General features: G+C 39.4%; 1 protein-coding gene across 1 annotated transcript in view; it reads left to right on the top strand.

Annotated features, from left to right (window-relative positions):
* LOC128742432 (leucine-rich repeat-containing G-protein coupled receptor 5) overlaps positions 1–24846 on the top strand; it is a 268984-nt gene that overhangs the window by 41247 nt on the left and 202891 nt on the right. The gene's annotated exons all lie outside the window — the stretch shown is intronic.

Genomic DNA, 24846 nt, shown 5'->3' with positions numbered 1-24846 from the left:
ATTCTCAGGATATTTAACGAAAATTAAACAAATGTAAATACTTGATTGTTTTTTCAAAAACCGTCTGTAACATGGTTTTAAGTATTTTAACATTGAAATTGGTGGTAGAGTAAGGTAGAGTAGAGTAGAGTAGAGTAGAGTAGAGTAGAGTAGAGTAGAGTAGAGTAGAGTAGAGTAGAGTAGAGTAGAGTAGAGTAGAGTAGAGTAGAGTAGAGTAGAGTAGAGTAGAGTAGAGTAGAGTAGAGTAGAGTAGAGTAGAGTAGAGTAGAGTAGAGTAGAGTAGAGTAGAGTAGAGTAGAGTAGAGTAGAGTAGAGTAGAGTAGAGTAGAGTAGAGTAGAGTAGAGTAGAGTAGAGTAGAGTAGAGTAGAGTAGAGTAGAGTAGAGTAGAGTAGAGTAGAGTAGAGTAGAGTAGAGTAGAGTAGAGTAGAGTAGAGTAGAGTAGAGTAGAGTAGAGTAGAGTAGAGTAGAGTAGAGTAGAGTAGAGTAGAGTAGAGTAGAGTAGAGTAGAGTAGAGTAGAGTAGAGTAGAGTAGAGTAGAGTAGAGTAGAGTAGAGTAAAATGTTTGCTTCAGGTCCCACCCGCAGTCGAGTCATTCCTGCCAGCGAACAACAGACATCCCGGTTCTGCGTGAGAGTGTACGGAACAGGGCTCTTCGAATTCCAATAATAATACTTCTGATGATGCTGTCCCTATTTCCAGCTTTGTGTCTGACCTGCAGCAGAACTCCAAAGCGCTGTTGATTTACTACCAGAACGTGCGCGGACTTCGCACCAAAATCGGTTGCTGTTTTATTGCTGCACCAGAGTCGAAACGTTTTAACGGAAACCTGAATTGACGAGAGGATTCACTAGCAACAGTTTTTCGGGGGCGCATTTTTTGTCTTTAGCAATTATGGGTTAGCGTCCTAGTGGCCGGTAAATCTCTGAGCATCGGTGTAATACCTTTAAGGGTGTCCCACATCAAATTGCATCACGGAAAAAACGCTGCAGAAAATTGCCTAGTTCCCATCCTTTTCAAACTTAAATAAAATGTAACCCATAAGTAATTTTTGGCATATTTATTTCATTCAACTTCAATACCATAACCGTATGCTCGCACCTTACGCTTAACTCTACTCATAAGGTTCTGTACAACATCTTTTGCAGCTTTTTCTGTACGGACACCCACTTTTTCTTCATGTATTCCTCCGGTTTGACCTCCTTGGGATGCTTCCGCAATGCATGCTTCATAATACTTCAGTATTTTTCGATGGACTTTAGTTCCGGTGGCACGAAGCTAGATCCGACCAGAAGTTCGTAGGGCCCTAGTGTTGCTTCAACAGGGGAAGCAGACGCTTCTGTATACACTCCTTGAGGTAGATTTGCCCGTTTACAGTCCCGGTAGTCACGAATGGCGCACTCCGTTTGCCGCATGAGCAGATCGCTTGCCAAATCATGTATTTCTTGGCAAACTTTAAAAGTGTCTGCTTCCTTATTTCCTCCGGAACATCAAACTTGTGCTGGGCAGAACATCAAACTTGTGCTGAAAGTTGCCGACTCACGGTTGAGTGCATGATTCCGAGTTTTTTTAGATGTCCCGATAAGATAGTTGAGGACTTTTCAGGTGCTTGCGCAACATCAATTCGCGACGTTGCTTTTCAAGTGATGCCATTTTTTCCAATTTTCGATAAACTGACAGCGATAAATATATACTGTAAACAATACGCTCTAAACTACTTCTATTCAAATTTTCAAGAGAAAATACCTAGTTTATACAGCGTTTTTCCGTGATGCAATTTGATGTGGGACACCCTTTAGAACATCTATTTCGTAGTCACGTTTAATCACACGACTCACCGTTGACTGCACGTTAGCGTTATTTCCGTGACGCAATTTGATGTGGGACACCCTTTATCGCCCAACCGTAGTGATGACGCAAGGAGTATCAATGAACATATCAATTGCTTTCCTGCTTTCTTGGAACAATTTGCCAATTCTGTTAGAAACATTCCTAACGAAGTCGTCAACCTCTCCGTTTTGCAGGTAACCAAGGAGATTGTCGAGACTGCCATCGGAAAACTAAAATATTCGTTTATGGCTGGACCTGATGCTATTCCATTCTACATCCTGAAAAAGTGTTCCACTGTTTTCGCTATACCTCTTTCACTATTGTTCAATACTTCTATACAGCAGTGTCAGTTCCCTACCCAATGGAAAGATTCAATTATGTTCCTTGTACACAAGAAGGGTGGTAAGCGCAATGTTGAAAATTCTCGAGGGATTACGTCGATGTGCTACAGCTCTGAAATGCTCAAGATAATTGTGAACGACGGTTTGTTCGGTAGCTGTCAACACTACATTTCTTCAGACCAGCATGGATTTTTCCAAAAAATAAGGTCTTTACGAATCTCGTTGATTTTGTCTGGTTCTGCCTACGCAACATGAATAAAGTAGTGCGAATTGAAGCAATGTACACAGACCTGAAAGCAGCGTTTGATCGGGTGGTTCACGGTTCACGGAAAAACTTAAGAAGCTGGGAGTTTCCGCACCGCTCTACAAGTGGCTATAATCGTACCTAACACACTGAATGCTGAGTGTGAAGATCTGGTCCGTGTTTTCCGACTCATTCTGTAACATCTCTGCCGTACCACAGGGGAGCAACTTTGGATCACTGATCCTTTCTCTTTTTATAAATGAGCTATCAGCTCTTCAGCCACCTGGCTGTCGGCCATTGTACCATCTCACCATCTCCTTTCACCATAAAAACAAACCTATAGCTTTTAGCTACAATATGGCGGGACATGTGTTACTATGCGTCTGTTATATTCGTGATTCATATTCGTCCTCTTGGATAGCGCATTTAATTCCGTATACACTATAACGACATTATCGCCAGAGCCAATAAGCAACTTGGATTTATTTCGATCTTTGTACTATGCAATTGTAAGGTCTGTTTTGGTGTTGGGATCTGTGACCTGGTATCCTTATCAACAAATTTGGATCGCAAGAATCGAAGCAGTACAGAAGAAATTTTTACTGCATGCTTTGCGTAGACTTCCATGGCGTGATCCCAGTAATAGTAATTAGCAATGGCCTTATTAACGATGAAATAAAAATCTTAGCTATTTCATCAAAATAAAGTATGTGTTACAGAGGGGAAGTTATTATCAATGTGTATTCATATTATAGAATACAGCTAGAGCAATGTAATGGAAAATTGAGCATCCTACCTTGAAGTTAACTGAGCGGTATCAAATATTGTTACAGATAATACCTATTAAGGCTTTTCTAAAGATAGCGAAAATTTAATTTTTCCACTACCATATAATTAGACGTAGTTGGAATATCACATAATTTCTGTCCGCAAAATTTAATACCCAAAAACGACCAATGCATCCGTTAGCATTTCTCTACCGGCCCTTAAATAGATCCAGGTGAGAAGCGTCTAACATTCCCTGACGTGCGTCGATTTATGGCTTGAGGCGGACCAGCAGAAACACATTTGGACAAATTGCACACTGCACTGTTGTACGTACCGAACTGACGCCACCATCATCACCGGCACCAGCACGGCATGGCATGGGATTTCATACTGCATGGTGTAATTCGTTTTAAACAGCGCAATAAAATGCAATTTTCGCGCGACACTTGGGATAAACAATCTGCGTCCATCTCTGGTTCGATGTTGCATGGTATTGCTCGGGGGTTACGGGGTAAAGTGGAACATCTCCGGGTGATTTGTCCACGAAAGTAGGAGGCAGACTGAGGTCACCAAGTCATCATTACCAATGAAGCTCACCAGCCAGCAGCGCAGATGGCAAACAGACTTTGAGGCCACACTGAAAGTGCATTAAAATGCGCGCCATCGAACGTCTGGCTTATTGTTTACGACCAATGGTTTCTAGCAGGAGCAGAATCCATGCGGGAAATGTGTTTACGTTACGAGTGATTAATTTTTGAAAACCAATAATTTTCTGATTCGGGTAAATTCGATTGTCCAGATCGACTATTACGTCATCAAGAATTTAGGTGAATAAGACGCTGAACATTAATCCTCTCACGACGGCAAATAAACATCAGCAGTGATCAGTGACTGCATGTTTATGTAACTACACATGCAATATTTTAAATGTTGTATGACAAAACTAAACTCAGTCAGTCTTACTAAAATTTTGAAAAAATCACCTGCGGATATTTCCCAACGGGGTTTCCAAGATTATCTTGCTCAACACGCCACCACTACTTGTGGCTAGTGGTGGCATTCATTGATTTGTGTCAGGTTGTCTGGCAGTCCCGATAGTAGTTTTCCAAAACGCAAAGTAGTTCACTAGAAACCATTGACAAAACGCCAGATCGCGTGAGAGCGGTGACTACTTATCTAAGTTCGACAATTTGTTTCCATAGGTGTAAGCCGTGGTTATCGTTATCGTATCGTAGTTTTCTTCTTCCACTTGTATTTAGGTAGTAGCGTATTTGGAGCATTGGGTTTATTGTTCACTACTCAGAGAGTGGTATGTAGGATTAAATAAAGCAATGATGGAGGAACAGGTTAACAGCTTGCACGCACGTTTGCGAACTGTTACATCAAGGATTTATTGCGTTTCTGATTAATTAATTGTGGACACGAAAAATAATGTGGGAAATTTGTTCACAGTTTGGAATTGTCCCATATGTCGACTGCTGTGCAATACGGCAGGGGAATTTAATTTCAGGTTGGAAATCAGGTTTATTTCCACATATGTCGGAAAGTTCATGAACTGCCATAATTTTGTTAATTGTACTTTATTGTAGCGAACATGTACTCACCTTGCCTATTAATTCTGCTTTTGATTGCGAAAACGGTCGAACTTGCAGTTTGAATTGGAACTGCCCCAATTTTTGAATAAAAATAATGTATATTTATCAAAACGCAACGATTTGGCGATTCATACAGATACAAAAGCGGGGTCAGTCCCGGCATGCACGCCTCTCACGCCGAGGATCCGGGTTCAAATCCCAACCCCGCAGAAGTCACGAATGACCCAAGCTGTTAAAGTGACTATAATTAAACAAAAAAAAAAAGAAGCAAAAGCAAAGCAAAGCCTAGGGGCTACATTCCGTTTCCGAAACTTCAGAGGTGGGCACTGCTAATCAGCCAACCGCTAACATTTTAGCGAGCGAGTAACGCGTTCACTAAGTTTTAAATGTGCTAGCGCTTCTATTAGCTTCCAATAAATATAAGTAATACTAAATAAACTACCAGCCACTAATTTTTGGAAATAATTTTTGGAAATAGTACAACTAGCCATGAATGAACTATAGAGTAGGGCGGGGCATAAGTGCGATGTTTGAAGTTGTCATCAATTTTCGTGAGATATAAAGAAGGACAACAACAAAATATATTTTATAGTGATGCAGTGACTCAATTTCTTCACATTCACATTTCATTTTTCTGATCAAGTGCCGATTCGCACTTTTACCCCACTAGCGGGGCATAAGTGCGAAGCACGAATCCATGAAATTAGCACAGCAGTAGCTAACAAAAACATATTATCTTCAATCTTCGATATGTTTCGGTAAGGAATATTCTCAATTTGCACCTTTCCTATTTTACGCTGGTGTATTGCAGCCTCCGTCAGATCGAAACTTTTCCAAACGTTTGTTTTTTGTTTCATCAGCGGAAAAACATTGCTTTCCTTCGGCCAACATCTGTAGAACACACAGTTTTCTGCAGATCTTCCATTTCTAGTATCTGCAATATAGTGTCTAAAGCTGTATATAATTAGCTATACATTTTTGCCTCGTCCACGAATCGCACTTTTGCCCCGTCCGTAAATCGAACTTTTACCCCGCTAGGCGCTTGACGGGGTTTAATTAAATTATGGAAAAGCGAAATATATTTTGTAAATTCTTTTCAGCGTAATTTCAAAACAGATATGTGAGTGATGTAAAACACTGCTACAAATTTTCAACAAGTAATATCCTGTTGATATCGTATTTGCCGTATAACGAAAAATTACATAAAAACCGCCCTAAAAAATATTTGCACATAACTCAGTAACTATGCATCGTGAGCAACCAAAATTTACGTTAGATTCAAGCTGTCAAAGTAGTCACCCATCCATGCCAATGTAGTAAATTTACTCGGAATCTGCACCGATAAATCATTGAATCGCACTTTTACCCGCTTCGCACTTTTACCCCTCCTTACGCTATTTACTCGCGTTGCGAACAGCAGCGACCAATTTTATCAATTTGCTATAAATCGCACACTTATTTTTGTTATTATTTTCAAAAATTAGCGACTAATAGTTTTTTTAGTGGCACTTTAAATTATCGGAAGCTAATGAAAGCGCCAACATATTTAAAACCTAGCGAACGCATTGCTCGCTGGCTAAAAGGTTAGCCGTAAGCTGATTAGCGGTGCCCACTTCTGCGAAACTTGAACTTCTGTTTTTATTAGGTACAGTAATTCAGTAATTCTATCACATAAAATGTTGTTAACGGTGAATTTTTATTATCAGTGAATTTTATAAGTATGTTATCGACACTCTAAGACCTTTAATTTAATAGCGAAAATAATTGGTCAACTTCATGCTCAAATGTTTACGTTGGCATCACTTCATATAAACGCCCGTTCTCTTGGCAACGTACAACAACGACGGTCGTGGATTCGGAATTGCAATCGAAACGAAGTGAAGTTTTTCCAACCAATTCAATTGAACAGTTTGGGCAAACTCATTATAATATCTTACTAAATAACTGTTCAGGTGGTAAATTAAAGTTTTCTGTGCCTCAAGTTAAGTTTCGCGAGTGATGTGACAAATGGAATGGCCGAAAAAAATTAATGAAAAATCAATGGCGAAAAAGTGAAAATATAGTGATGAATTTAAGGTATTTGGGCAGAAATCTCAATATTTAGTGTAATTTATGCTCCAAAGTAATAGAAAATATAGAATGCAATGTTTAGTGCTTTGAGTTATAAGAACTTATTATGGCTAGCAGGTTAATTGAACTGATTTTATTTTTTTGTGATGGTTTTCTTGAGTCTATGGGAGCATGTTGGTACACTGAAGAAGGGAAGGGAAGGGTGATATTCGGTGCCATACTGACTGCCATAAATGTACTCTGACGACCTTGTCGTTAAATATACGGTTTTTTATGAAATAAAATCTGGTATCTCTTTTGACAGGTAATATTCACAAGGCCACCAGACTAACCATTCGGCAATTGGAGAAACTGTGAACTGCGTGCTGAATGCGGCAGTACTTTCCTCGGTAGTGTTAGTTGCTTTGGCATTGGAAGACGGATAGAAAATGATACGCTTTGCTGGGATCGAAATTGCAACGATAGGCATACGGACGTTAGGCATAATGAACTTAATTGGCTTCCTAAGTCATAACCTTATGAACAAAATTTCTCAAATTCGGTTGTGGGTTCTCGCTCTCCAATTCCTTGAACGCCCTATATTATCCGCCAGATCTCGCTGCGCTCCTGTCCATGTTGTTCCTAACGGATTTGAAGTAAATACCAGATTTGCAGGGTAGTTATCCGGCACTTGCAACATGCCCTGGCCATCGTTACAGTCCAGCTTTAGCCATCTTTTGAATACTAGGTTCATCACAGAATTGTGCAAGTTCATGGTTCATCTTCCGCCTTCATACTCCGTTCTCCTGCACATCGTCCATCTTTCGAATACTCTGAGCACTCACGGGTTCTCCTCGGGCAATGTCTAAGTTTCAAGCCCGTAAGGAATAACCGATCTAATGATCGTTTTGTACATGATACACTTTGTATAGAGGCTTAGTCTGTGCGACCGCAATTGCTTATGAAATCCAGAGTAAGCATGACCTCCACTAATAATGCGCCTCTTCGAATCTCACGGTACTTGACATCCATTCAGTTCATACCACCTTGTAGCGTTATGTTGAGCAAAAAGCATGAGAAATCATGATCGTGACGAAGTCTTCTATGTAATTCAAATAAACTCGTCAATCCACTCGAAATCCGAGCACAGCACTATGACCATCCATGTTAGATTGAATTCCTGGGGAAGCTGTTCTCGTCCATGATTTTTCATAGTTCCACTCCGGCCGCTGATATTATACAAACAAAAGGTGCGTGGCAGCTGCGTATTCACAACCTTTTCGAAGGATCTGCCACAGTGTAAATATACGATAAGTTGTTGACTGTCATTGACTTGTGTCTATAAATAACCCAACCCACCAAATGGTGGAGTTTGAAGATACGTCGTGCATTTAATAAGCGGGGTTGTGCACATTACTTTTGTCCAGCGTCTGTATGGTTCAAAGGTACAATAGTACCAGCGAGCCACATGCTCTGACGGGTGTTGTGGGTTCGAATCCGGTTATAATCTCAGATTATAGCTTGGTTCGACCCATGCATCTTCCAGTCATCTGGACAAAAGGTAGGAGTCACAACGACTACTTGTTAAGCACATCCAGGTCAACAGCTCGATCCGGAAGACCGCTGTTGACCCGGATGTGTCGGTCGGGACTGCCCACACAATCAACTGATCAACTGACGCAAAACTGATACTTTCGCGGCACACTGGTCAGAAGTACGTGTTTTCTGATGAGAAACTCTTCATCTTGCAACAGCCGCACAATATCCTAAATGATCGGCTGTGGGCGCCGACGTTGGTCAGCGTCTCCCCGTCCCACATAAACATTCTGCGGTTCCAGAGCGCCGCGTCCGTGATGGTTTGGAGGGCCGTATCCAAGCTTGGGAAGCTTCCACTGGTGTTTTTCGAGAAAATCGTGAAAATCAACGCCGCGTACTATAAGACCGAGGTTCTGGAGAAGGTTGTGGCTCCGGTATTTCGTGACCTCTACGGGAAAGATCATGTTGTATTCGAACTTGTTGAACACCCTGTACTAAGAACCCCCCTCCTTTCTCACCGTTCCGTTCATTCTCCGTTTCAAAAAATATTAATTTATATGCCTGACCTCATTTCAAGGTCAAGACTAAAACATGAGGTCTGTTGGTCTGTTGACTTCGTTGACAAAGCCGGCTTGATAAATACCCAATATCTTTGCAATTGGTGATAGTCGGTGATTTGAAACAACACTTTGGAGAGTTCTAACAATTAACAGGTGGCCAGCTTTTCTCATCGCATATAATAAGTTCCGCTCCGATGCCATTTTTTCCAGCCAATATGTTGTTCTTTAGCTGCTGATGGCCTCCTTAACTTCGCCTATCGTTGGAACAGGCACCTCTTCCCCGTTTATCGCTCCGTGGAAATTGTTTTACCTCCCGGCTTTTTTCTTGTTGTTTATGGCTTTCACCGTTTTGACGTGTGGTATTGTGCATCTAGACCGCCAGCACAGTCTTCTTTTCGTCTATTACATCCTGCATTCATCGTCATACCAGTCTTTCCATTGCTTCCGTTCCCAATGATGCTCTCCGCTACATTGCTAATGTCTGCTGTTTTAATAGTATTCCAATGGTCGTCGAAAGTGGCTTCGTCTAGCTCATCCTCGTCTAGCAGCGCAGCTTCGGGTGAATGCGCGCCGTTTGCGGCGACATCTAGCTGCTTCAAGCTGCTTCAAGATTTAACCGAGGATTGCGTCGGTACCGAATGTTGTTCACAACAGGCGCATCTTGACCATCACGAGTCATTTCCCGGCGGTGGCCAGCGCTTTCGATGATAGGTCGCTGATAACACTCATGGTCTGTAACCGTCTCGACCTGAATCATCTATGAATTATCTCATGATCTCATGATTATGCCAAGGCCAAGGATCATGCTAGGCGGTCTTATGCTAAACAGCATTATACCGGAAAACTTTATGCTAAATGGGCGGCTGGTGTTCTCATTGTATTGTGATGGAGTAATGATTGGCTTAAGCGCATGTTCATAGGAAAATGAAGTTTTGTAAATTAAGCCTAACGTCCTAGGCATATGGAAGTCCGCATGCCTAACATCTGAGTGTCTGACAAGGCGAGCCTGATCAAGTGTAGCCAAGTATCGACAAGCGCCGTATCCTGAGCAAGAAAATGATTGAGAAGGAGGACAGATATCGCCAAGACCGAGAACAAATATTTCGGGCTAATGGCAGGAGGTAGAAGAAATTTCATTTATGATTGCTCAAACGATTGCAGCGTTCTGGTTTCCATCTCGAGAAGACTTCTCGGACGAGAAATCGAACTGTTCAAGACTAAAAAAGGTGCTGGAATGTACCGACTCCTAGCGGAACTTTACAGCCATAGTAAGGAGTCACTAGTAATGCACAATTTACAGCAGTTAGGAGTAGTAGTCGTGAAGGTCATCATCGTAGATACAAATGCTCAGAGCGGGAAGGAAGGAACTCTCTAAGGCTCATAAATTTCGCCGCAGTCAGAGGAATGGTCATCTGTACCACCTATTTTCCGCATCTGAATATTCGAAAACACACCTGGAAGCATCCAAATAGAGACTCTAGCTCTCATTTCGATCATGATATTGACATTGGTCGACATGTTTTGGATGGCAGCGAGTTACGGTCTTTTCGGGGACCAAATGTCGACTCTGACCATTATGTTGTCGTGTATAAGCGCAAGGCGGTCGAACGCGGCGAAGGTTCGAACCAGGAGGATGCTTCGTTTCAACGTTCAGCGATTGACGGCAGATGGTGTGGCAGTGGAATACAGTAGAAAGCTTGATCAACGAATCGCGGAACACCAGGAAGAAAGGGAAAAAATATAAGGGGGCTGTGGAGGAACCTCCATGGTGCTAGCCGTTGAAACACCTGAGAGAGAAGTGGAAGCTCGACACGTGGAAGACAGCGTGATAGCTGGTTTGATGCCAAATGCCAGAGAGTGACAGATGAGAAGTACGATGTCAGACGTCGCATACTCAATACGACTATACGTCAGAACAGAGAAAGGTATAGAGGGACTAGAGCTACGGAAAAAGAGCCAACCGTCTCAAAAATGCGAGTACAAGGAGCACGTGCTCACTGGCGCAGACAAAAGATTCGCCAGTAACGACACACGGACTTTATACAAAACTGTGAGATGCAGGAGTTTTGCAATGCCTGTGATGCGCAATGACAGTGCTGGCAGCCTATTTACTGACAAAACGATGGTAACAGTGGAATGGAGAGGTAAACACGGCGATCAACAGGAACAGGATAAGAATTGTGAGCGATAGCCTGCGGTGGGCTCGGCACATAGCTAGAATTCCCGATGAAAGTGTAGGCAGAACTATTTTCAGCAAAGAACTAGGAAAAATTGGGCTCGAACCCGGTTATAACCTGCCCCAGCTTTGGTCGATCCGCGGATGGATAAAGAGAAACGGAACACATAGTTAATAAGCGTTACTTCAATGACCCTCCCTCACCTAATTTTCCGCTTTTTAGCCATCACTTCTTGTTCCACTCTGTTTGGTTACTATAAACACCTTTGTTTCAGTACTTTCTTCTACCGTTTCTTCCGTCGATTGTTTTAAAACTACCGTTATAAAAGATTAATGTATCATTTAGTTTTGTATTTAAATGGATTATTCAGTCATCTGTTGGTTTACGATAGCGCATATAAAAATTTGCGGAAATTTACGTCGACGTGTAAAAAAATTAAATTAAATGAACTTTTATGCTACTATAACAATATAGCTTATCGTCCACAGGAATATCAAAAAATTCAGACTAATCCAATTAGTTTGTTGTTCCGAGTAGCCATGACTTCACAAACTATGGTATTACATGTATGTTTAGGAACTTCAACTAACTAAGAATATATACCTACCTAGGTACGTTCAATGTTTATTGGTTTTCAGAAGCATATTATTTGATACTCCCTCTACTACAGGCGACGATACACGATAGCATACCAGCACACCAGGCGGTCCAGGGGGCGGTATCGCTTCATTAACCGCAAGTTACGCTATAGAGGATGCGAATTGCAGATTAATCGGTTTGTCATAGCGAATAAATGTTCAAATGTGAGACTGCCAGCGATCTGTTTCAGTCAGCATTCGACGAAAAGTTAGCAGCATCTTCCACCCGTCGTCAGCCATGTTCCTATAGCTTGTCTTAGTATGCATTGCGATGTTCAGCTGCCAGAAAATTTTGATGACATTCGCCGGATGACGAACATTTGTAGGCAGTTTGTGAGCTGGTTGTCGAGTTTCATTTTTGACTTGCAATCCTTTCGCAAGAGTGTATCAATTAGGCAGTTTGCAACTTGAAGGTCGCATCGTTAAGTAGCAGCCATTTATGGTTTAAATGAATCACCGAACCCGATTGCTTTAATTTTTCAAGGAAAAATGGTTGTTTCCAGTCAGTAGGAGAAAATTGAGCAATTATGATCAAGACATAAGATTATTAACCACTTAATTGTACTAAATTAAAGGTAAATCATGTTTTGAGTAATTCGCGCTCTTGTAAAGGATTGCTTAAAATAATTACTAGTCAACGTTGTTAAGCATCAATTCGAAAGGTTTTTTTCTTAGTTTAACAAAGGTGTACAAACGAAAGTATGCCGCAGAGAAGCTTGTTTAGTTTGTGACACACTCTGAGTGATGGATATCTCAATGACCATGTCACCAAATACCCTATCCAAAGTAGCCTTCACGATTTTTAAGGGTTTTGAAATGTCAAGGGAATATCTACCGGCGGTGGGACAAAGGTGTACGTTTTGGTGATGGATTGAAGACCGTGCAGCCAACGAATAGGTATGAGCTAACGGTGGAAACGTACAAAATTGATTTATCTATACTAAGTTATGTTAATCTCTGAAACACTTCAGCTCTGCTGTTTCGTAAAAATTTGTCAACATAACTCGTTGAAAACATTCCGTGTGCTACCCATATTTTTACACCAAACATAAACATAATTGCGTTAAAGCAACAGATTGATCAAAGAATTTTATCTGATCATACCGATTGCTTTTGGTGGCAGCGTCCCATGCGATAGAAATATGTGTCATGTGCAGCAGGTGACAGAAATCTACTATTTATGCAATCTTAGTTGCTCTTTGGATTTGTGCTGGGTTAATTTAGCAGGTAAATATATTTTGATCGCGTCGCCGTGAAAAATTGTTTACAACTTACAAGGTACATCAAATCGTCCATAAATTATTTAAATTAGGATTTTTAGACTCAAAACATAAACATATCTTTTCATACTTTTCCTTTTACGCAGTTTAGGATGTTTGGTATTCACCGTATGTTTGGATTTTCTCATGCATTTTTCAATTTATGTACACATTTGCTGTCAAAATAAAACAATCAAATTCCTGTAATTCTACTAAATCACAAAACAGGTTATTCGGGAGTTGAAGCACATAAAAGTGTCTACCAATTTTTCCTAATAATTTCAATTGAAATAATATACGATCGTGTATTTCCCTCACGGTTCAGATTCAAGAACGTTGTGAAAAACTAATTCATCGGTGACCTGTTGCGATGCCTTTCATTTTTCTTTTTTTGGTTTTTTCCTCGCATGTCCATTTCAAGAGAAGTTGCTTGAAACATACAATTTTCAGCATGCTAAGCCGCTATTAGGTAGATTCTAAATTTGGAAGCTAAAAATAACCAATAATTCATAGAATGTCGACAGACGTTTTGAATATCGACACGTATCGGAAAGTGTGTCACGCGGCAGCATCGGCACTAGCGGCAGCAATGCATATAGTAGCGTTACTAGAAACATTGTTTTTCTTCCTGCTTCAATAAATTAGCTGAAACATCTGAAGATACGGTCTCGGGTAAACGGCCGCAAGATCTGCGCGTGAGACCGAAGTGGAACGAAATTCCCGGTCCTGTTTGGTCGAAACTTAAAAACAACATCTTCACTTATGCTGTCCACGCTTCGGCTGTTTACAAAGGTTATTGGCCCCATGGCAGATCAAAAATGTATATATAAATCTAAGAGTCTTCTATCAGTCTAGTAGATTTAGATATGAAACTACTTTGCAGTGTCATCATTCTTTTCTGTTCCAATGAGAAGCAATGAAACAGGAAGTAATCTGCAACATTTATGCTCAAAGCGAGGAAATCTAATTATAGAGCCAACGTCTATTTCAACGACTTCAGAACTTTCTTTCGATTCATGAATCCTTGCTGCCAGCAGAATGATAAAACAGTCCAAACATCATAAGCGTATAAACAAAAATAAATTGGCGACGCCGCAGAAAAAAAATCGCATTCTCGTGGGCCAACATTTCAACAAGTTCCACTAAATTCGCAAACGTCTACGCATGATGCGTCTGCAAAATCTACACCCTTCCGCCAATTCATCCCGTTTCGCGAACCCAGCTCTGCCGGCCAAGTTATGTACAGTGGATTGGCAAACGGTAGGCGGAAGCGTCATCACTTAAAGTTACGTTTTGGCCCACACAGTGACTGGCGGCGCGGCGTTCTCGGCCGTGGATGAAAGCGAAAGTCAGTCGTTGCCGATTTGGCGCTGCTCAATGGACTAGAGATGTTTACAAACTAGTTTAATCCCTGCGCTCAGGGGGCCGGTCGTCCAACCAATTGGTGAGATTTGCACGGAAGAAGCTCTTGGCCGGGCGATCGCACCGGCGTCATGTACTACTATTACTGATGATTGAAGTACATCGTGGGATTTGTTAATTTTGTTGGAGCGCAAAGTTGGGTTGCATGTAAAGACAGTAACTTTTCTTAATTGAAATTAAATTAATACACTCATGGGATTTTGATGTACGCTGTACGGTTGAGATTTTACCGGTGTTCTATTTTTGTACGCAGAGACGTAATATTTTTTTATTTGCTCAGGAATGTTATACCGAGAATAGGTAGTAGTCATACACTAACGTGGTCAAATCGAAAAATATCTCCAGTATACGATACCTGCGTGATAAAAATACTAGTTGAGATTTTATTATGTCATGTTTTGGTTGGAATTCAGTCATGTTAAAGAGAAGCTTTTGCGTATTACTTTTAGTGAAGAAAATAGAGGTGATGAAACATCCATATTTACGTCTATTGAATTAAAAAAATGTTGTGCATATGTCATTTCAAATTTTTAGAAATATTACTGTTGATGATAAATGATTTAATAACTGTACTTTGCATGAAACCTGCACTGATCTGACAAAAATTCGAGAGTCAGCTTAAAATAAAAATATGATATCCATATCTACATCTTGTAATTCTCACCTGGTTTATCATCAATTCACCCTGTCAGTTTCTTCCAGCTCTCGCGTCAATCGGTTCGATTGGCAGAAGTCAACCAGTTTGTCCAACTAAATTCGTAAACATTCCGAAGCAAAGTGTCAAACTGGTATTGCCAGTAGACAGTACCATGTTCTTATCGCTTCAATTATGTGCTCACATCCTTACCATTTTTTTGCTTAAAGTTAGATACAATCCAATTCATATATACCAACATAAGGTTTGCCATTATGGTATCGTTCGGGTTTTTACCTCATCGTGACTGACTAACTGACGACGGCAACGACGGTTGGATTCGCATTCGGTGTCCATAACGAAGTGAATCGGTTTACTTGCCTCGTCGTTTGTGACCTTTTTTCCACCAGAGCTCCGCCGGTGTGTGGCGTCTGTATGTCGTTTAGTGTGGCCCTAACGATGTGGTTGCAAAATCGAGAAGTTGTAGCAAAAGTTGCTCAGTTGGTTGCAATCGAAGGTGGCAGTATTGAGACGGGTTGTCGGGCACAATCTTCTTTCCTTTCCTTCTAACCCTGGGCTGATTGATTGCTAGGTGTTGATGATTAGCTGAAGCGGTCGATTTTTCATTGTATACCTATGCCTGATTTCCGTGGCCGTATTCATAAGATTCGACGAGGACCCTCCATCTAACTGGCAAGAAGCGACATCAAAGATGACAGCGATTTGAAAACACCTGTAGTCTTTTCGTTGTACATTTGACAGTGATGAATTGATTTGCTGGGCATTAAGTCGGAAAGGGACACTCGTTTGAGTAGGTATATACGTTGGGAATTTCGAACAGCTGAATATTCTATGTACATACATTCGATCGAACAGTTATATTTATTAGGAAGCAGGCAATAGGCGTTTGATGAAGTATCTACCTTAGTTGAAAAGCTTTATTCACCTAAGCGGAGATTATTTACGTCATTATAATTTATATTGAAATCATAAAATACTTTAGTAATTTTAGACTTTAGATGAAAAAACTTAAAGTGAATGAATCTGGTAAAAAACATTTCATGAGGCTATCTATATTGCCAAGTAACAATTGTATAGTCGCTTGGTTTTATTTGATTTTTATAGAGGTTTTATTGCTGCATTAATCATTATCTTTAGTTTTATCATGGTGTTGCACAAAACCAAGATGATACAAGTCAAAAACCATACTTATAGACAGCTATAAAACCATAATAACACTGTTAATAAAGTCAATTTATTGTGGTTGCTTACATTGCCACGATCAAACTAGTTGTCTGCAACACATTTCTTGTAATCTTACTATAAGTTGAGCGTAGCAATACAATATGGCGCACCAATAAAAATAGATCGTATTGCGGTTGCTTGTCAAACCGCAATAAATCTGTTAGTTTTATAGTGCTGTTAGCATGGTAACACCCTGACCAAACATATTTATTGCTGCTATTTGAAGAATATTAGAGTTCAACACCGAAACCATTTTTTATACGAGGCCATATTATCGTTTTCTTGCATTTTTTTGGTCGACAAACAACAATTCACCAAAACAAGCTGTGAGTTGCAGAAAGGAAGTAATTATTTATCGATTTTCAGATCATGGCCTTCTTTACGAATTTATCAACAGACCCGAGCTTATACTTGCCTGGCACATCGTCACGCCCAGTTGTATTTTTACGTAGGTTCCGTTATCTATCACAGTACATCTATTAAATTTCGTCAAAACTTGCTCGTACAAACCCCTGGAAGGTACCCCACATCAAATTGCATCACGGAAAAAACGCTGTAGAAAATTACTTAGTTGACCGATCCTTTTCAAACTTTCAGACAACAAAATATAACCCATTAGTAAGCTTTTGGCATATTTATTTCAATCAACTTCAACACCATAACCGTATGCTCGCACCTTACTCTTAACTCCACTCATTAAGTTAGGTTAGGTCATCCAATGTTGCGAATCGAGCGAGAAATCAAATATGCCTACTCATACGCGATAGAGTATGCGAAATATAGCATTCAACGCTTACGCCGTACACGTAGGCGTAATAGAAACAGCAGCCGGTGCTGTGTGAAGACATTCTGCTACCAACACACTCGCGTTCGCACATCCTTACATCGTCTTCCTGCATAGCTGAGTTACAAATTTTGCATTACTTTTTCCTTTCTTCTTCATCTTCGCCCTCGATTCTACTCACGGGAGGGAGTGCGAGCCTTCGCGAGTAATCGGTATCAGTGGATTGGGCTGCAACGATGAACGACAAGCGACAACTGTAGCTGTTAGCTAAACACACACTCGCAAAAACTCGTTGCAGTGCACGAAGAAATAAGAGCGGGAGTTTTAAAGGGATGCTTATGCTGGCGTGTTCATTAGAATAGAGTACGCGCGTGTGAAAAAATTAGACCACACGAGGGTGAGCTTCGCAACAGTAACAACGTCTGGCTGCAGCTTCTTCTGTACAGAACAATTTTGATTCATTTAACCACACCGTTAAGCAAAATTTGATAAAGTTATATATGGGACATTTGAAGAACTAATTACTATACAATTTTACTGAATAAAACTTTGCTGACACTTGAATACCAAGGAGTCGATGAAATAGCACATGATTTGCATAGTAGGGATGGTGTCCCGTAACGCTGGAATGTGCCTGCTGTATCTTTTGTATTTACGGTGCACAACTTTATTTAGCAAAATTGTGGATAATAACAAGTTCTACGAATGTCCCGTATATAACCTTTTCAAATTTTACTCGGCTAAGACGGTACTGTCAAATGTATTAAAATTGTCTAAAAGCGATCGAACCATCCCTGGATCAAGTACAGTAAAGTGATCAAGTACAGTAAAGAGATCAAGTACTGTCAAGAGATCAAGCGCTGTAAAGAGATTAACCACTGCAAATAGATCAAACATTGCAGAGAGATCAAATACTGTAAAGAGATCCAACACTGCAAAGAGATCCAACACTGCAAAGAGATCCAACACTGCAAAGAGATCCAACACTGCAAAAAGATCCAACACTGCAAAGAGATTAGTGTAAAGAGTAAAGAGATTAGGGTAAAGAGTAAAGAGATTAGAGTAAAGAGTAAAGAGATTAGAGTAAAGAGATTAGAGTAAAGAGTAAAGAGATTAGAGTAAAGAGTAAAGAGATTAGGGTGAAGAGTAAAGAGATTAGGGTGAAGAGTAAAGAGATTAGAGTAAAGAGATTAGAGTAAAGAGAATAGAGTAAAGAGATTAGAGTAAAGAGATTAGAGTAAAGAGATTAGAGTAAAGAGATTAGAGTAAAGAGTAAAGAGCAGGCCGGTGACATCCCTATATGAATGCGCAGGGTTTGTTTGTAACATAAATTTTGAGCCCGTCTCGTTTCGAGCCCACAACAAACTTCGCTTCGGATAAAGTAGTGTTCGTGAATCGTATGCAACAGCTTAGGTATGGTAAACATGTATTAGTTTCAGCTTCGTGTAAAGCATGTAGGAAGCGAGCTGCGATTCTAGGGATTCTAGTCACTAAAACATGGCTTCCTGTCATAGGCCTGGTAAAGAGATTAGAGTAAAGAGTAAAGAGTAAAGAGTAAAGAGTAAAGAGTAAAGAGTAAAGAGTAAAGAGTAAAGAGTAAAGAGTAAAGAGTAAAGAGTAAAGAGTAAAGAGTAAAGAGTAAAGAGTAAAGAGTAAAGAGTAAAGAGTAAAGAGTAAAGAGTAAAGAGTAAAGAGTAAAGAGTAAAGAGTAAAGAGTAAAGAGTAAAGAGTAAAGAGTAAAGAGTAAAGAGTAAAGAGTAAAGAGTAAAGAGTAAAGAGTAAAGAGTAAAGAGTAAAGAGTAAAGAGTAAAGAGTAAAGAGTAAAGAGTAAAGAGTAAAGAGTAAAGAGTAAAGAGTAAAGAGTAAAGAGTAAAGAGTAAAGAGTAAAGAGTAAAGAGTAAAGAGTAAAGAGTAAAGAGTAAAGAGTAAAGAGTAAAGAGTAAAGAGTAAAGAGTAAAGAGTAAAGAGTAAAGAGTAAAGAGTAAAGAGTAAAGAGTAAAGAGTAAAGAGTAAAGAGTAAAGAGTAAAGAGTAAAGAGTAAAGAGTAAAGAGTAAAGAGTAAAGAGTAAAGAGTAAAGAGTAAAGAGTAAAGAGTAAAGAGTAAAGAGTAAAGAGTAAAGAGTAAAGAGTAAAGAGTAAAGAGTAAAGAGTAAAGAGTAAAGAGTAAAGAGTAAAGAGTAAAGAGTAAAGAGTAAAGAGTAAAGAGTAAAGAGTAAAGAGTAAAGAGTAAAGAGTAATTTCTGAATCCCAAGTAACAAATCTGAGGCCACTAGGTTTTACTTGAATTTTTTAAAGATTTTATTACGGTATTAATCTATTTTGAAGTTGGTATTACGTAATACCCTGCCTCCCAGTTGGCCTCGAGGTACGAAGCTGGTCTAGTAAACCAGTCGTCGTTTGTTCGAATCTCGGTTGGGAGAGGCTGTTAGAGTCAATAGGATCGTTGCACTGGCCCGGAATTGTCCTGTACTCTATCAGCTGGCTGCGAAGTCCGTCGTTTAAAAATAGAAGCTCCAGTTTTGATAACGGAATGTAGCACCTAGGCTTTGCATCACACAATTCCAAGAGGATACGAGTCAAAACACACTTAAAGCTAGGACTCAAATGAACGCCTTGCGTCCAAATAAACTAATAACAATAACAACAACAACACTTATAGCTGACTGTAACACCATAATAAAATTGTTAATAATGGAAATTTATTGTAGTTGCTTATATTACCACGATAAAACTAGTTGACTGCACCACGTCTCTTATAAACTTACGATAAGTGCGGTATAGCAATACAATATGGCGCACGAATCAAAATTGATCTAATTACGGTTGCTTGTCAAACCGCAATAAATCTGTTAGTTTTCTACGGTAACACCCTCACCAAACAGATGTATTGCTGCTATTATGAAGAATATTAGAGCTCAACACCAAAATCAATGTTTTATGCATGTTGCCATATTTTAGTATTTTTTTTAGGTTGCAAACAAAAATTCATAAAAGCAAATAGTTTAGCAGAAAGAAAGTTATTATCAATCGGGTTTCTTGTCACAGGAAGCAACTAGAATGATTTTGCCAGAAATTGTGATTTATTAACTGATTATATTTATTTTGTTAAAGCAACCAGTTTTCAAAAATTGCAAAATTTCAATGGCGCGTTGATTTTATCAACCTGTCATATTAATTAGTACGATGAACTTTAATGCGCATATGCTGCAAACCAACGGAGATCGCTCAAAATTTGTTAAATGTTCAATATTTTATTACGGTCGCTATAAACCAAATCGATCAGATTTATCTGACATTTAACTTTAACTTTTTTGCTCATAGATCTGGCTCATAGGCTGGGGGCCCTGTAGCCGCAAGGTTACCGAGTCTGCCTTGACAAGCGAGTGGTCGTGGGTTCGAATCTTAGTAAAATCAGGCCATTCGATGTTTCGTGACTTTAGCATAGGTTTATTCTCAGGCCCCTCCACATCCTTCCTACTGCATTCTGCATTTACTAACAATGAAAGCCTCTTGCCAGGGCAAGTTATAAGAGTAGTACTTGCTTGAGGTGCGAATGAAGCCTCTTGTTCAAGGGCAAATTATAGCTTGTTCCGCTTCCTGGTTCTAGGAACGAGATTGGTTATGCATAAGTAGTTAAGGAACACATACATACGCACATACACACCCTTACTCTGTGCTGAACTCTGCTTTACCGACCATGAAGCCTTTAGCCGGGGCTGGTTATAAGAATGATATTTGCTCGAGGTGCGAATGAAGCCTCTTATCCAGGGACAAATTGTAACTAGTCTCCGCACTTCCTGGTTCTAGAGCTAGATTGGTTGAAAGTAGGAAGAAGCGTACAGGAAAAAAGGGGTGAAAACACACCGACACTTTAAGCACGGATAATAAGCAGTTCGCTTACTCTATAGCGATACTGCAATAACAACGAAGTGCGGAACAACACCTGGATAAGATCACAATAGATCAAAATGCTGGTCGTAGTGATAATATTCACACACACACAAAAAAAGCTGGTGAACTGATTTAGCTTTTTATCAGAGCGAAAAGCTTTATTTATTAATTCGGTTTTTTCTGCTTTTAGCAGAGCGTGATGCGACTATGTGACGTTCTAACCTGATTCTTAAAGAAGTTTTAAAACCTTCTGAAGAGTTGGCCCCTTGTTCGGAAGGTAGTTTTATAGCGATCATCAGAAAGTTCTGGTAGAGCTTTATGAAATTGGTCATCAAAACCACTAGAGGAACGCAATAAAACTTAGAATTGTTATTTGGAAATCGATTTTTAAAATATTGAAATACAAATTTACTCATTGGAATATTTAATGAGCGAACTACTTACTGTACTCACTGAATTCAGTGAATAGAAACTACTTATTTTAGTCTGTCTGTGATTTTACATAGTAGTGCGTTTTTAAAGGTTAAACAAGGATCCTTTTTGCATATATCCAAAATAAAATTCTCATCTTCTAAAAAGCTGACGGAATTGCATTAAAACCATGCTAAATAACAGATAGTTTCAACAGTATACCGTTTACTGTTTAAACCTTTCTAGACCACGTAGTCGGTGCTATAGCGCTGGACCTACATCCGAGAACAACCCTTTCCTATGACCGCTCGATCGTCACCGTCCCTGTCGTGAACCAGTTTCAGATCAAGGCAAACAGCCAGCTACACACACTCACACCTGATTCATATTTCCAATCGATCATTATTTTACTGACCTTTCTTTTGTTTACATTTTTGGTCAACCGATCGGCTTTTGCCTCGCCAAACCGTCCCTCAGCCATGGTCAAACGGCAGCGGCAGGTTCCTCATCAGTCAAATGAACATCCTGCCAGACCGGCTGCCGCAGACAGGCAGATTTTGGGGAGCGACATGGTCTGTGTTCAGAAAAGATCACGGAGCCAGCTCGGGCCAAAACCAGATGGACAGCGGTTATGAGCAACATGACTCGGAACATGAGTTGAATGACTAAATTACGTAATGATATAGCAGTACAAGGGGCGCACCACAAGGCCCTTTTTGGGTGCAATTATTGAATCGCGCTCTTTTTTCACACACGGTCGTTCGTTCATCCGCCCACCTAGGCCGTAAGTAAGTGCTTTAATCTTTGCAGCAGGCGCCAGATTTTTGTCTGTTTTTCGATTATCTTTCGGTTGAACCTTGTGTTGAACGATGAAAAAAGGGTTTGCATATTGTTTTAAAGATATAATTTATTTAAATCAATCAGAACTAATGAATACCGAATACTGAATTCTAACCTAAATTATGATGATTCTTCAACAAATTAAAAAACTGTTAAAATTACTAACGACAGTGTTTTTCAATTTCCGTGTGTAGATGATAAAAAGGTCTCTTGATTGACAACCATTTGTACGTTTAGCTTTTGAATTCCTATCATAATGGTGAAAGTTGTCTGCCAAACTGACAATGATTAATTGACATTTATCCGTGTTTACGCTAATCTCAACAGATAATTTAGTCCGTATTTCGTTCCGGTATTGAAATGGTTGTGTGGTATGTAGGTATCACCGTGTTGCAAAGTATATAATGATCCGTAAAAACCATGACGTTGTCCATCGCTCTCGTATTTGCGTTGATAGCTGTCACCAGTTGGAATTACTCTTTTTTTGCAAATTAAACAAATATTTGCACTGCACTTTTATTGATGTAGGGGAATTGTGTATAACGTGCCCCCCCCCCCCCCCCCGGGCCAATGTGCCCCCCTTCGTTTGTCATTAAACAAGCGAAATTAAAATGCAAAACCACCCAGAAACCATAGTATTTGATGGAACTAGCCTACTATGCAAGTATGACAGTTGTCACATGCTGTAAAAACAAAACAAAAATAAATTTGTTTTTGAGCAGCTTCCGATGTAACTTTTGGCGTCATTTCCATATGCTATTTTCTTGTCAAAATCTGTAAATAACCGGTTGTTGCGATTCGATTGCGTGAAGTGAACTTCAAAAAGACATCCCTGCCAAAAATGGCGGTTTGAAACGCTTTATTTGCTTTAGCATTTAATATTTTTTCAAATAAGTAAAAGCAGGCCAAAATGCCCCACTTGCGGTGGTGCAATTTGCCCCCCTTGCAAATGTTGCTATAAACATATGTAAACAGATCTAAGTTGAAGTCAATTGCCATTATTTAATTCAATTAGTATTGTAGAGTAACCATGGTGGGAATAATTTATTACCTATGTCCAAATTCCAGGTAATTCAACTACGCGGTGTGAAATGCCACAGCTGCGGTATAATGTGCCCCATGCAGAAAAGAAAACGTGCACCAGAAGGCCGAAACTAGGTTTATTTTATATAAAAATACGATATTTTGAAAACAAAGGAAATTGTTTTACTTTCTACAAAGTAGAGTTGGTCTGTCACTGGTAGAAATACTCAAATTACCGCATTGGGCATATTATACCGCAGGTGGGGCATTTTATCCCGCGCAGACGAGAAACACAACATTTAGGTGCTTTTCTTAAATAATTCCTAGCATCTTTATTCCACAATACTAAACGAAATAAACAATTGCAATTGGTTGTAAGCTTAAATACCAACATATACTCGTAGTTGTCACGTTAGTTTGGGGAAGCATAACAGAGATATATCCATTTATTCTTAGGGGGGGCACATTATAAACATTTCCCCTATGTAGCAATGGGGGCACCTGTCGAGTGCATTTTTGAACCCGCTGCTAAGTCGTACGAAGTACCGAAGTACGAAAATTTGAATTTATATCAAATGAATTAAATGAATCCAATGAATGAAATGAATCAAATGAATACAGTAGACTCTCGGAAAAGTTAATCGATTGGGGAATGGGTCGATTAACTTTTCCGAAAGATTAACTTTTCCGAGTAGTCCTAAAAATCAGTGAAAATGATAAATACCAAAGCGAAAAATGCATTTCGGGACATAAGGTTGTAATTATTGTAATGGAAAGAAAAATGTAGCAAGATCTTTATTAAATAATACTTAGTTCCTTTAAGTAAGTTTAAAATAGTCGGTTACACTAGCTTACTTTTGTTTTTTCGTAGTCTGCGACTACGTTTTGATAATGTTCGCGCTTATTTTTAGTTCCTTGCTATTCCTTCTTTTGCATTTAAAATTCAATCTGAGTTGGCGCTTTTCCAGTATGTTATCAATAATCCTGAAGTAACTATGTGCCCGTATTGAGCTATTGTTGCAACTGTCCGGTACAAGAATTTAATTTAATCGCAGTTATGATGCGACTCTGTATGAAACTGTGAAAAGGCGACAATAATGAAAACACACGTGTGTGGACGAACGTTTGGACAACCAATAAATTCGAACTCTCAGAAAAGTTAAGGCAAAAATTAACTTTTTAGAGCGTTGCATGGGAGCTGATATTCGCTTAACTTTTCTGAACAATTAACTTTTCAGAGAGTTAACTTTTCCGAGAGTCTACTGTACAATGAATCAAATGAATCAAATGAATCAAATGAATCAAATGAATCAAATGAATCAAATGAATCAAATGAATCAAATGAATCAAATGAATCAAATGAATCAAATGAATCAAATGAATCAAATGAATCAAATGAATCAAATGAATCAAATGAATCAAATGAATCAAATGAATCAAATGAATCAAATGAATCAAATGAATCAAATGAATCAAATGAATCAAATGAATGAAATGAATCAAATGAATCAAATGAATCAAATGAATCAAATGAATCAAATGAATCAAATGAATCAAATGAATCAAATGAATCAAGTGAATCAAATGAATCAAATGAATCA

Source organism: Sabethes cyaneus, chromosome 3, assembly GCF_943734655.1.
Source record: "Sabethes cyaneus chromosome 3, idSabCyanKW18_F2, whole genome shotgun sequence".
Taxonomy (NCBI): domain Eukaryota; kingdom Metazoa; phylum Arthropoda; class Insecta; order Diptera; family Culicidae; genus Sabethes; species Sabethes cyaneus.
Note: the sequence above shows the minus strand (reverse complement) of the source record. Positions and strands in the feature narration are given on the sequence as shown.